Raw genomic sequence first — 12,257 nt, 5'->3', positions numbered from 1 at the left:
GTATTGAGGGGCATTTGTGATATCTGAATATATTTTAGCTAATAGAAGTCAAAGGTTAGAGGATGTTGTCCTTTCCTGAATGTAAATGTTGAATATTTAACTGGGTGGGGTTGAACTTTTGTGGCTTTTGTTAGCAGAGTATGTGATAATTTTTATGCAAGAGCGCTGCTCCCAAGAGCCTTAGATGGTATGCCAGTCAATAGAGAATTATTTCTTTCTAAATGTTGAAAAAAGGAAGAAACACACAAAAGGGCTGATCAAGTGGTGGCGGTGCCACACAAGCTCTAAAATTCAAGATTTGATAACATATTGTAGAGACTTTGTCAGTATATAAAGTGATGAATAATTCACTGTTCTTTGGCCTACATTATTATAAGCTGTACTGGTATAATAAAACAGTGCTCTTATAGAGAACCACTCAATAATCATAGCTAGGTATCACAAATCTTCTCTTTACTTCCCAGGTGATATTTTCTTTAACAACATGATCTGTCATGTTGTTAAAGAATTTTATACAATCTTGCTGGTTCCTTGAGCAGCTATTGGACTCCATAACCATCAGTGCTCCCAACAAACTCATTAAGTGTTTACATCCCTACTGGTATTTGCAGAGTTTAAATTATTTTAAAATAACATTGCACATTTGTTTTTCTGCACCATTTTAATTTCTCATAAATTGTAAATAGACTGTTGTCTTAAAAGAAATCATACCACTCAGTTGCACATCCCTTGGATCAGAGTACTCTATTTCTGATAACTGCACAGTGTTCATGTTATAATACTGTATAGCATGCTATTGTAACCCATACACCAAGAGTGCGTGATTACTAAGAGATTAACGCTACAAGAGGCGGTGTGTTTTATTCTCGGCAGCACCAGTAGGGGGCAGTCTTTATCTTCAGCTTGTGTGTGTGTATGTTGGAGAAGCGCGTGAAGTAGAGAGAAAGAAACGCACGTACAAAATTATTGATAAAAAAGGAGAGAAGTGAGGATAAAGTGTGGGAAGTGAGTGCCGTATGTTGGGATATCGCTGAGTGAACCGCGGACATTGACGGAGCTGGATAAATGTTTACTTACTCTGGAAACTCCGGTGAGTAATATCGGTAAATGAAGCTAACAGCTAGCAAAGCTATCGGCGTAGAGCAGTTGGTTAGCGAATTGACTAATAATTGGCTTCATCTAGCATAGTAAAAAGTTAGTTAAAGCCAGTAAACCAGTCGCAGTATTTTGGAGACTTTTAGAGTTTAAGTATGTTATCCAGTAAAATATTGTAATGACGCCAGCACACCACAGATGTAGTCCCGCCAAACGGGTTTATTAGTAATTAGAAACGAGTCGCTATTTCTGAGGCCGCAGCTGACACCTCCAACAAACCGTTGCTTTCCCCGAACCAGCTTCCTGCTAACACCCCCGAACTCCCTCCTCTTCCGGCCCTGTCCTCCCCTGATCCCCCGCCCACATGACATGTCTGTCACATGTGAGTGGGAGTCAGCAGAGTCAGACAGGGGAAGCCTATAACTTTATACACACAACAATAAAGATCACAATGTAACATGCAACAAATACACATAACCATATGGACACCAGCAGAACTAAAGCACAGAATCGTTACAATATGTTTATTGGTTAATATTAAAATTGTTAAAAGTTAATATTTGATAAAGATTTAACTGTTTAATCTAAAGCATGTTGTAATTTCATGATAGGTGAAATTTGATATAACTGTCTAAAACATACATGGAGAGGTTGTCTCTACTTTCATGTTAAAAAGCTAAGCATTGTGGAATAATTCATGATATTTCAATGCTATGAAACATACCGGAAATGGCCTGCATTGTACCATACTCCACTGAAAAGAGAGAAGTGTCGAGTTGAACCAGGCGAATGTTAATTTAATATTTGGAAGGGAGTGAACGTCTTTGTTCACCTCCTTTGCTGTTATTGCTAAAACTACAGGCAGACTACAATCTTTACCTGAAAACAACTAGCTCTTCCATTTGTGACCATGTACAAATGATTTTTTTTAAAAAATGATTTCTGTACAGCTTTGGTGGTTCATGTTATTGAGATACTGCAACACACCAAAACTGGAGCAATTTTGAGTTCATCAGAAGGACAACACATCGAAATCCAAATGTAGGACTTTCCTAAAATAAATACTGTTATACTTTTAGATAGAATGTTAATTATAACTATAATTAGTTTTTTTTCTTCTAAAAAACCCTTTGTCAATTTAGCTTTGAGCACAAAGATTGGCTTGTTCCTAAGTGTTGCTCTCAGCTTGAAACCCTTCCAGAGCTATCATCTCAAGGGATGTTTATCACATAGCTGAGGGGTTGGATCCCACTTACTGCTGAGGGAAAGACCCCGTTGTTAAGTAAGTGGATGGATCCTGGGTACCTCCAACTAATAATGTGGCATCACTTCCAGGAGCACAAAGCAGTCCCCTGAATACCAACAGGATGCTGCTGGGTCCTTAAAGGCACGCAACCACCAGCAGACAAGCGGTGCCAATTAGCACAGGGCCCCTACTCATCAGCCATGTGTTCAGATTTGATTAGAAAAAAAACATTCACCGCATCAGAAGACAAAACCGTCCCCTTGGGCACTTCACTTCCTCTCATATCCTTATTTGCACCATTAAAAGGGACTTTATTATGATGCTAACTGTGAGACCACTTTGCAGAGTGTTGTGGGGAAGAATGGAAGCAAACTAGTTACTGTATTGCATCTTTGTTTCCATCCACAGAGGGACTCTACCAGATGACCTGAATAAAAATCATGCTCTCTGTCTGGCCTCCTTGAACACTATCTGAAGAGGGTAGGAACTGAGAATCATCCTGTTTTTAATGGCTACTTTTTTGCTGGCATTTGCAAAGTGTGCAAATGAATAGAAGTCTCTTGTGCTCCCAAAAGGTGTGGCATTGTGCTACTGATGGCGCAGCTGCCTTTCAGAGTTCAAGGAACATCACCTGGTAAGCTGGTCCACACAATATTATTTTTATACTCTTTTTACATTACTTTCAGATTCCTAACAAGCTCCTTCTTTTTGTTAGCTATATTGTCTCTGCCTGATGTAGGAAACAATAGACGCAATGAGCTTTCCCTTGAGTCCTCAAAAAAATTTTGGTATTTAATAAGAGTATGATTTAAGTCACATTCTCTCACAATTTGCAGTTATTAATCTTGTTTCAAGATCAGTTTTTGTTTCACTTCAGATACATTTATTATATGTTTATTTCAGAAATAATATTTTCAGTGACAATACGTTCTTCAATACCAATGTTTCTTTTCAGTATCTTTTTAAGCTGTCATCTTTTTTAGAGCTGGAGTTTTAAATATGACTCCATTATACACAAAGAGGCTGAATGTTAATTTCTTATTACACAACAGCTCAGTGAGTGTCTATGAACAGCAAACTCTTGGAGAAATCTTTTGGAAAAAGAGCATCTCTACAGAATAATACTGCCACCATCGTGTTTCAAAGTGACGTTTTTGCCACATTTGAACTAAGTGACTCCATGTTTCTATTTTTCCAACAATGACTTTCTCCTTGGCTTTCTTGCATAAAGGCTATAGTTTGGGGAATTACTGAAACTACTAGTTGCTTTGTTGACAGATTCTCCTACCTCCATTACTTTTTTCTAACTTGAAATGCTAAAAGTTTGGCATAATGTTTTAAAACCTAACCCTGCCAATATGAGCTTTTCCCCGCTTGGTCTTCATGATGTCATTTGTTCTCTAACACATCTGAGAGGTCTTCACAGAACAGCTGTATTTACATATTAAATTACACACAGATGCTTTTTGTTTTCCAGTTAGGTGACTTCTGAAAGCATTTGGTTAAACACTTTTATTGAGAGGTATCAGAGTAACTGGCTTAACAAATATGCATGTCTTGTTTAATTTTAGGAAAGCCTTGTACAATCTCCCCTCCATTTCTCAATTATGCCCTGCTTTGTGTTGTCATATCATATAAAATCCCAATAAAATAAAAAAAGCAACATAATTGATCCTCAATGCTTTGATTTTTTTTTTATATTTGTGTTAAGATGTTTTGATTCTGGTTGCTTTTCATATGATGTAAGACCTTTTATGCTGCTTATCTTTTTCAGTTCAGCAAATTCTTTGTTCATCAAATCAGTCATCACAAAGTGAGCCCTGTGCCCTCATTTGACCCTGCTATTTTTTATAAAAGGTATTCAAAGTGCTTTGCGCTAATCTGATGAAATGTGTTTAACATTGTTTGTACACTTCTTCATAGGCAGCGGCTTTATTACAGGCAAAGCCAACAGAAGGCATGGCATAAGAATGCTGACAGGAATATTAAACGAGGCAGCCTGAGCAATATAGAATATAAATGAGCTTATTTTACACTGCAGAGCTCTGCAAACCAACAAACAGACTTCTCTATTTGTAATAAATCATTCCCATTCAGACGGCCTCCACTCTTAAGGCATTGTTTAATATTATCTGCAAAGAGGGGAGAAATAAATTGGTTTACATTGCAAAAAAAAGGTGCTGTGGTCGGAAAGCATCGCATGATGATGAGAGATGGAATATACTTGACTTATTGACGATAATGAACGTGCAAAAGAATGTTGCGTAGGGGGTTGGCATGTGGGAGCAATATTCATATTCTGCAGAGAAATCCCAAGTAAGCAGTAAATGTAGCAGAGTAAGATTTTCTGAAATAGTATTTAAGTCCCTGTGCACCACTTTCAATAGAACATAAAATGTAATTTAATGCCTACACACCAACCTACTATCCTGCCTGTGCATTGAAGAGATAAATATTTTGTCAGAATGGTGCAGAGTAAATATGAAATGACAATTACTTTGCTGAAGAAACATCCCTTTGCATCATTCATGCTCTAGGCATTGTGCCATAGAAAACCTTCAATGGCTGTTTCTTTTCTCGATTTGGAGACACAAAAGAAAATGCTCAAAACATACAGGTACAATTAAGTGAACTGAATATTATACTTTGGCTTTCCTTCAGCAAGATCCAAGATCAACAATGACAAAAGGGCATCAAAGGAAAGAAAACAGCATTTTTGCTCTGCTGCCTGAGAACATTTAGAAACACTCCTCCATGTCAAATGTGTTGCAGCATTCCCAAAATGAGTGCATTGTGGCAAAGCCGTTCCCAGCAGAACAGTTACATAAGCGAGGCAGCTACTGAGTACAAAGATGTACAAACTTTAAATATGAATTCAAGAACTATATGATTTTCACGGCTCTGTATGACAGGAGCTGATATATGAATCTGTGCAGAATCAATCTGAAGCTTTGGACAGTCGAATGTGAAAAGTGTGGGGGGGGAATGGAAATTTTGATATTCAAGCATACATATAAAATGCTAAAACTTGGATTCTACCTGCAATATTGGTTATTAGCAGTTTTTTTTCCCATTTAATCTACAACTCTGAACCTGCAAAAATACATTATATTACATATTGGATGTAATGTGGTTTTTCTGGCAGTATTTGATTGACAAGAAAGGTGTGCGAGGGAGAGTGTGTTACATGTATTTCTTTTTACAAGTTCAGATTCTCACTATTATATAGTGCGGAATGAAAATTACCTTCAAGCAGCAATTTCTTCATTGAACTGTTGCAAGAATCATTACATGTACAAACCTCCATCTTTGGAGCTTGGCCCATTATTCTCTCTTATTGCTCTTTTCCCATATCTCCTCATATGCAGTACAGGCCTCTAACATTTCAGTATTTAGAGATAGGGAGGCACTGGGATCCCTTCTGATCAGATAACATCAGGATACTCTGTTAAAGACTGGACAGCATGCGCTACTGTAGCTTCTTTGGGGCTGAACTATCGTTTCAGGTTGGGGTGATTCTAGCTTGTTTTATCAGATCATTATCTTGTTGGTCATCCTTAAACATCTGTCATATCTTTATTTTTAGAAGCACATATATGACAACCTGATAATATGGAGCATGCGGTGCCAATAGTAGAGAAGTTAAATAGAACGGACATGCTAAAAAGAGAAAAACTTGATTTGGCTACTGCAATGACTTGGCTTAAAGATGTCAAAAACACTCTTTTCTGCTGAATTATTCCAGTACTTTATCTTTGACTATAAAAACAAAACCCTAAAAGCAAAAGAACTGTTGGCCCAGTGGCTGAAGACTTAGCTCTGTTGCAGTCCTGACATTGAGAGCTACCAACCTGCAGCTTTTAGATGCATCCCTTCTCCAACACACCTGGACCAAAGGAATTGCTTCGTACCAAGGCTCTGCAGAGCTGAAGAAATGCTGATGAGGAAATTGAGCTGTCTGATTCAAGGGTGTAGGAGCAAAGATACACCTGAAGATGCAGGTTGGTAGCTTTCGAGGACTAGACTTGGACATCTCTGTTCTAAATTAAAGTTGTTTCACATGATACATGGTCAAACATGGGTACAATATTGGGAGATTGGTATAAATTTTGGGTTAACAGTACAGATACAGGACAATAAATGAGAAATTTCAATACTTGATTTAAATTTTTTGATTGTCCATTACATGATGGTATTTTAAGGCATGTGTATGATTTTTTTTCAATATATTTTTTTCTTTTAGTCTTCATAGTTCACCACTGTTACAGTGGTGATGGACAAAATGGCCACCTGTAGAACCAAGGGATTTAAAAGCACTCTGTGTATGCGATTTACCACAGTATCAAACAAGAGTCTGTGATTAAAACTGTTAAACACTAAAATTCAGGCTGGATTCAGATATTACTTCTCTGGTTCTGACCACCGTCATTATAAACATAAAAAGGAAAGGTTCCTGTAAAAGATTGCCTTTTCATACCTTTTGTTTTGTTTTTTTCTAAGCTTTTGATATTTTCATTATCCTTTGGGAAAAAGCTTCTTCAGTGGAGAGACTGTTTTTAGTGAAAGAGGGGAAAGTTGCCCTTTCTACCAGATGCATGGATGATTTTTGTCGCAAAAGTGCTTATTATACCCTTTTGCTGTGTCATTAATAGGAGGGCACACATCTGTTTGACATATTCTCATTACAAAGATCGATTTTAGCAAAGAAAATTATCTGATTTCGGCGTGGAGCCATAAAGAGTGACGGGCTTCAAGACAGCAGTTACAAACACCATTTAATTCATAAAGTATTTCATTGGCAATATATGAATCAAGTCCTAAAAGCACTTTGAATTGCCTTGTTGCTGAAAATGTGCTATATAAATAAAATTACCTTACCTTACCTTAAACTGAATGTTAACAGCTACATAAAACTGAATTATGGAAACTGCTACAAAGCAAGCAGCCTCCTTACAAGACAAATCTTCTGAAATATTCTTTATTCTTTATCATTATTGCTTTCCAGTGTGAATCTGGGTGCTTTGATTTGCTTGTCAGTTTGTTGCTGATACATACAAATTTCCCTACAGATGTACAAATAAAAAAACTTGTTCTATTCTTTGAACAAGTATAAAGGCTGCTCTTATCCGAGCTTAATATTCCCTAAAAATCAATATTAAATGGTTTTATGCAAAGGTTTGGTGCGATATATGTCCTTGTCTTTTTCTTAGGAGTAAAACCCCTAATTAAGTCTGCACTAAAACCAAGGGACTTAAAGAAAATTATTCTTTACCAGAACATTAATCATTAAAAAAATTAATGGATATCAAATATTTAATATAGTAGAATGTACAGCTTGTATTACCAAGGATTTTTTTTTTTTGCCAAATTGATCTTGTAGAGGAAAATCCATAATTAAAATTATGCTAGCAAGGACAAATCATTAAGATTTCTTTTCACCTTCATGCTTCAGGAAAAAGAAATATACACCCTGCCAGTGATGTATAGGCTATTAGAGGCAGAAATAAATTATTACTGTCTCATGTAAAAATGGCTGCCTGATTACGTTAGCAAAAGAAAATTAGGTGAGGATTTTTGTGTAACTGAATCTCAGACGTTCAAAATAGGGAAATTAATGACAGTAGTACGGTAACTTTTCTAACCCTAAGATGATGCACACTATTACGTGTAACCTTTCTATCTGTATGTAAAAGGCTTTTGCACTGTGTGCATGTCTATTACCATAAGCATCTGAGTTTGACCATGTTGTCAGTCAAATATTTTTACATGGATCTGGTGAAAATTGTCAAACTAAACTTTTATGCTGGAACTGAAACATCATATTTTTCAAAGTATTTTCACTTTCATTGTTTTAACATGATTAAGTAAGCAGAAAACCAAAAGTACAGAGTGAACATCTCTGCACACAATGAGATGCAGATTCAGAACAGTGTAGCGCACAGCAAAGACTCTCCAAACAGGATAGAAAGCTTTTTGTTTAAAATCAAACAGGTTGTTGTGTCAGTCAAAGCATAAGGTGGCAACTGTGTTATACAAATTAGGATTCAAATTTGATATTGTGATCAATAAGAACATCACTTATCAGAAGCAAACAATCATAAACTAACTATGTCCAACTTTTTCAAGATTTCAGATCATTTTCTACTTCCTTTTTGTAAAAGAACACACAACTGATTATGTATTTATTACTTCAGGTCCATTGGTGGAAATGGTGATTTCCCTGAAACCTGTTCTCTGCACTGGATCAAAGTCGTTAATGGAAATATTACTAATATTCCCGGAATGGTTCACTACTTTTACTGAAATTACCCCTAAAATCTCATATAACGGAGTCAAATAAATGACTGGTGAGAAGACCTACCAATAGTTTGACACTGAAATCCTCTTCACAGCAAAAGTGGCAAAAGTAATGATATTTAAACACACACAGAGGAGTGAAAGAAAATATGTGTGCTCACTGAGAAATCATCTCCCTTCCTGGCACTGTGATGTGGACTGAGGCCATTCCCTTCAGGACGAATTCCTCCATTCATCCACACATACCTCCCCCTCTATCTTAGCAGCTCTGCTCAGTCTTTGATCTGCTTATGTTCTCTTGAAAGGGTGAAAGACTTCAAACAGAAATGGCCATGATTTGAGTGTGACTTTCATATGAAATGCTACTTTTTTTTCCTGCTACCCCATTGATTTGACAAAAGTAGTCAATATTCTTCAATAATGTACAGTTTTTCTTATTTTTGATTCTCTGTTTTGGTACCATTTGCTTCATAGATCATAGAAAATGGAGTTGTTTTCCTCTAAGGACTGGGGACATATCTTACAAAAATTAACAGCATTATCCCATGCAAGATCTGAATTAGTGTTTAGAAGCAAACTGTTTGGACCTCATTGTTCATGCTGCAGTGTTAGCTCACTTTAAATGTAAGATTCTAGCATTTATTCAGCTTTGAACTTGGCAAGGTTTAACAAATTACTTTTTTATAGGTTTTTTTTTTATTTCCTGCTTCTTTCCTAAAGCTCTTTAAACCCTTATATGCATGCAGTATTTCTTTCTCATATCATCCTCACAGCAACACACTGAAGGCAATCTTGTGTCTTGCCTGAGGACACTTGTATTAAAGAAAACAAATGAAAGATTTTATGTTTCCTTATCATTTTCTGGAAATGGAAGTGAAGAGTTATGGCAGAGATTTTTAAAGGAAATCCAACATTTTGGTTCTTGGATTTTCTTTTATGTTGGGAATTTTAATTCTTCCGCACATAACCATAATGAGCATGCTTGTGAGCAAGCAGTCCTACCACAAAAAAATGCAGCTTGGATGAAACAACCACAGGTTTTAAAAGAGACACACTTCATGGATAAGTGTTGGGTAGAGCAAAGTGACTCATTTTACCCCATAACTGTTCTGAAGATGTGTGGGCTAAGGTCGATAAAAATCAGCTGTTGATTTGTTTATATGTAGTCTTGCAATTCCAGCCGGGTATTCATAAGACCTCAAAAAAAGATGATGACAGTATGAGGGAAAAAACTGTAATAACTCTTGTATGAACAACTAGGGAAAATATCCATTGTGGCAGCGTGTTTCCTTCAAGATTGTGAGCCCAAAGAATAAGAGAAACATTGTTTCTGAATAAGAACGGTTTCTGTTTTTAGTATGACCAAGTTAAAATAAGTTGACTATTTTTACCCTTATCTGAAACCTGGAACACCAAGTAAGGACTGCTGGCATAGACAGTGCCAGCTCTGGGTTTTAATATGTTTTATTCTATTATTCGTCTTTAAATAGAACTCGGCTGTATATCCTAATTAAATGTGCAGAGTGTGCAGTCTATTTGTTCTGTGGGTGCTACAACATTCACTTTTAGTACATTTATTTGGCAAATTATTGAAGCTGACTAACCACATTAATCAGTAATTTATCGTTTATTAACAAACCAAACTAAATGCACTTGAATTCTGTTTATGTCCATGTAATTTGAATGTAGTGAGAACGTAGCTGCTCTGAGTGATGAATTTACCAGATAAATTTGCACAGGATTAATCTCAACAATGTATGTTGCACCAGGCTGCTGAGTAACAGAGGTAATCAAAAAGCATAATCTATTAAGAATTTATATTTTCTTAGATAGTGTTGTAATCTAGTGCTTATTTAGCTGAAATTAGTCAGCATGCATTTAAATGTTTAAATATCAATTTAAAACTGCTTTAAAATATTCTAATTTGTACACTTTTAAATCAAAATGTTCAAAGGTCCATCCTATGAGTTGCATTATATCTGAAGGTAACAGCAGAAATAAATTATATGGAGATATTTATGTCAATGCTGAAAATTAACCCTGGAAAAAACCCCTGCTCTTTACTAATATTGTTTGAGTTAAATTTTTGTCTGAATTTGGGGAATTTTGTGCTTTTATTTTCTGTTCCTTCTACTATCTACAGTAAAACAAATATTTAATAGTTTAAATAATTAAGATAATGACTGATACAGAATGACAGGTGGATACAATGTAAAAAAAAGAACTTGGATGACTAGTGGAGGCTCTGAATTTTACTTCATTAAAATACTCAAACCAAATGTCCTCTAAAGTACAATGTATATGCTTTGCAACTGCAGTTTGGCACTTAAATAAGAAACATAGCACATGTGCACCCATGTATTTTTCAAATGACCCATGAAATAGTAAAAATCCAGACAGGAGGCTACCAGATTTTGAAGAGTTGTGCCAGGATCCCTTATGAAAGTCCAGTTGCTTTCATGTTTCATACATTTGATAAAGGATGTAGTCATTCATCAAAGCCCTGCTTTTTTGACAAACAGCCTATCTGCAGTGTCAATGCAGATACCAACTGAGCATGACATAGTGAGGATGATGGAGTGTCCCCTTGTCTGACAAATGAAGAATAGTAGCAAGTGTAGAAAAGCTACATCTGATCAACTCAACTATTGTGCTCAAATAAATGCATCAAAAATGAAAATTAATTCATAATCACATGAACAAACAGGACGTTCTTTGATATTTTTCAAGTTGAGAAGACACAAGCAAAGGGGCATACGGTATGATTCAGTAACTGAATTGTATTACTCTCCTTCATTCCTCCATTTTATTTCAGATTCAAAAGGATTACTTCTGTAAAGAAATCCCGACATTTTGGTGATCAGCATGTGGCACTTTTATTTTTTTAAAACAGTTGGAGATAAAAAAAAAAGAGTTTGTCTGCTAACACTCCCTCTCAAATACACATGAATTTATGAACACAAGATTTCAACCTCGCTAAGCTAGTAACACTCCATAAACTAAGAAAAAGATAAAAGAATGATCAAACTAAGCCACTGAAAGTATAAGCATTGAAAATATGAAAATATGTAAAACTAGAAGGAAGGTATTTTATTCGGTTTGGCACGCTACTTTTTGAACTGCAGTTAAAAGGGAAAAAAAAATATTCTGGGAGTCACTGTAAATTAAAGCAGTAAAAAGTTATACTTTTCAAATGAGGCTTAGAGGGAAATTTAGTTTTTTTTGTGAGCTTTATGGTGCAGTGGCTAATCATATGCGAACCCAAACTCTTCAACTCAGTCAAGCTATTACCTGGCCGGATGCCTGCCGAAACCTTGCAGGAACTGTGCATTTAAGCATATAATTCACATGATTTTACAGTTTTTAAGTGTCTATTCATGAGATTTAAGTGTAAAACAAGCTCTGTAAATTTTAAAAAGGTAACTATTTTTACTGTATCTTCTTTTCCAGGAGGTCTCTACAGGGAAGGAAGCTGTGTTACAATAGATACTGAGCTTTTTGTTAAATTACAGCTGTGCACAGACATTATTGCATGAAATATTTTTTAGTTTCAATACACCCAGAGAACAGCTGAGAGCAACAAGATACAGCTCCGGAGCTTTAACGATTCACCCTGCTC

General features: G+C 36.0%; 1 long non-coding RNA gene across 1 annotated transcript; it reads left to right on the top strand.

Annotated features, from left to right (window-relative positions):
• Positions 1-910: 910 nt before the first annotated feature.
• LOC103138081 (uncharacterized) lies at positions 911-3,941 on the top strand. Its single transcript, XR_001662118.1, has 4 exons — positions 911-1,090; positions 2,750-2,821; positions 2,917-2,975; positions 3,394-3,941. It is a non-coding gene; the product is annotated as an uncharacterized LOC103138081 (long non-coding RNA).
• Positions 3,942-12,257: the final 8,316 nt, after the last annotated feature.

The sequence above is a fragment of the Poecilia formosa genome, unplaced genomic scaffold (assembly GCF_000485575.1).
Source record: "Poecilia formosa unplaced genomic scaffold, Poecilia_formosa-5.1.2 Scaffold46, whole genome shotgun sequence".
NCBI classification, from domain to species: Eukaryota; Metazoa; Chordata; class Actinopteri; order Cyprinodontiformes; family Poeciliidae; genus Poecilia; species Poecilia formosa.
The sequence above is the reverse complement of the archived record's forward strand: the minus strand, read 5'-3'. Positions and strand labels throughout refer to the sequence as shown.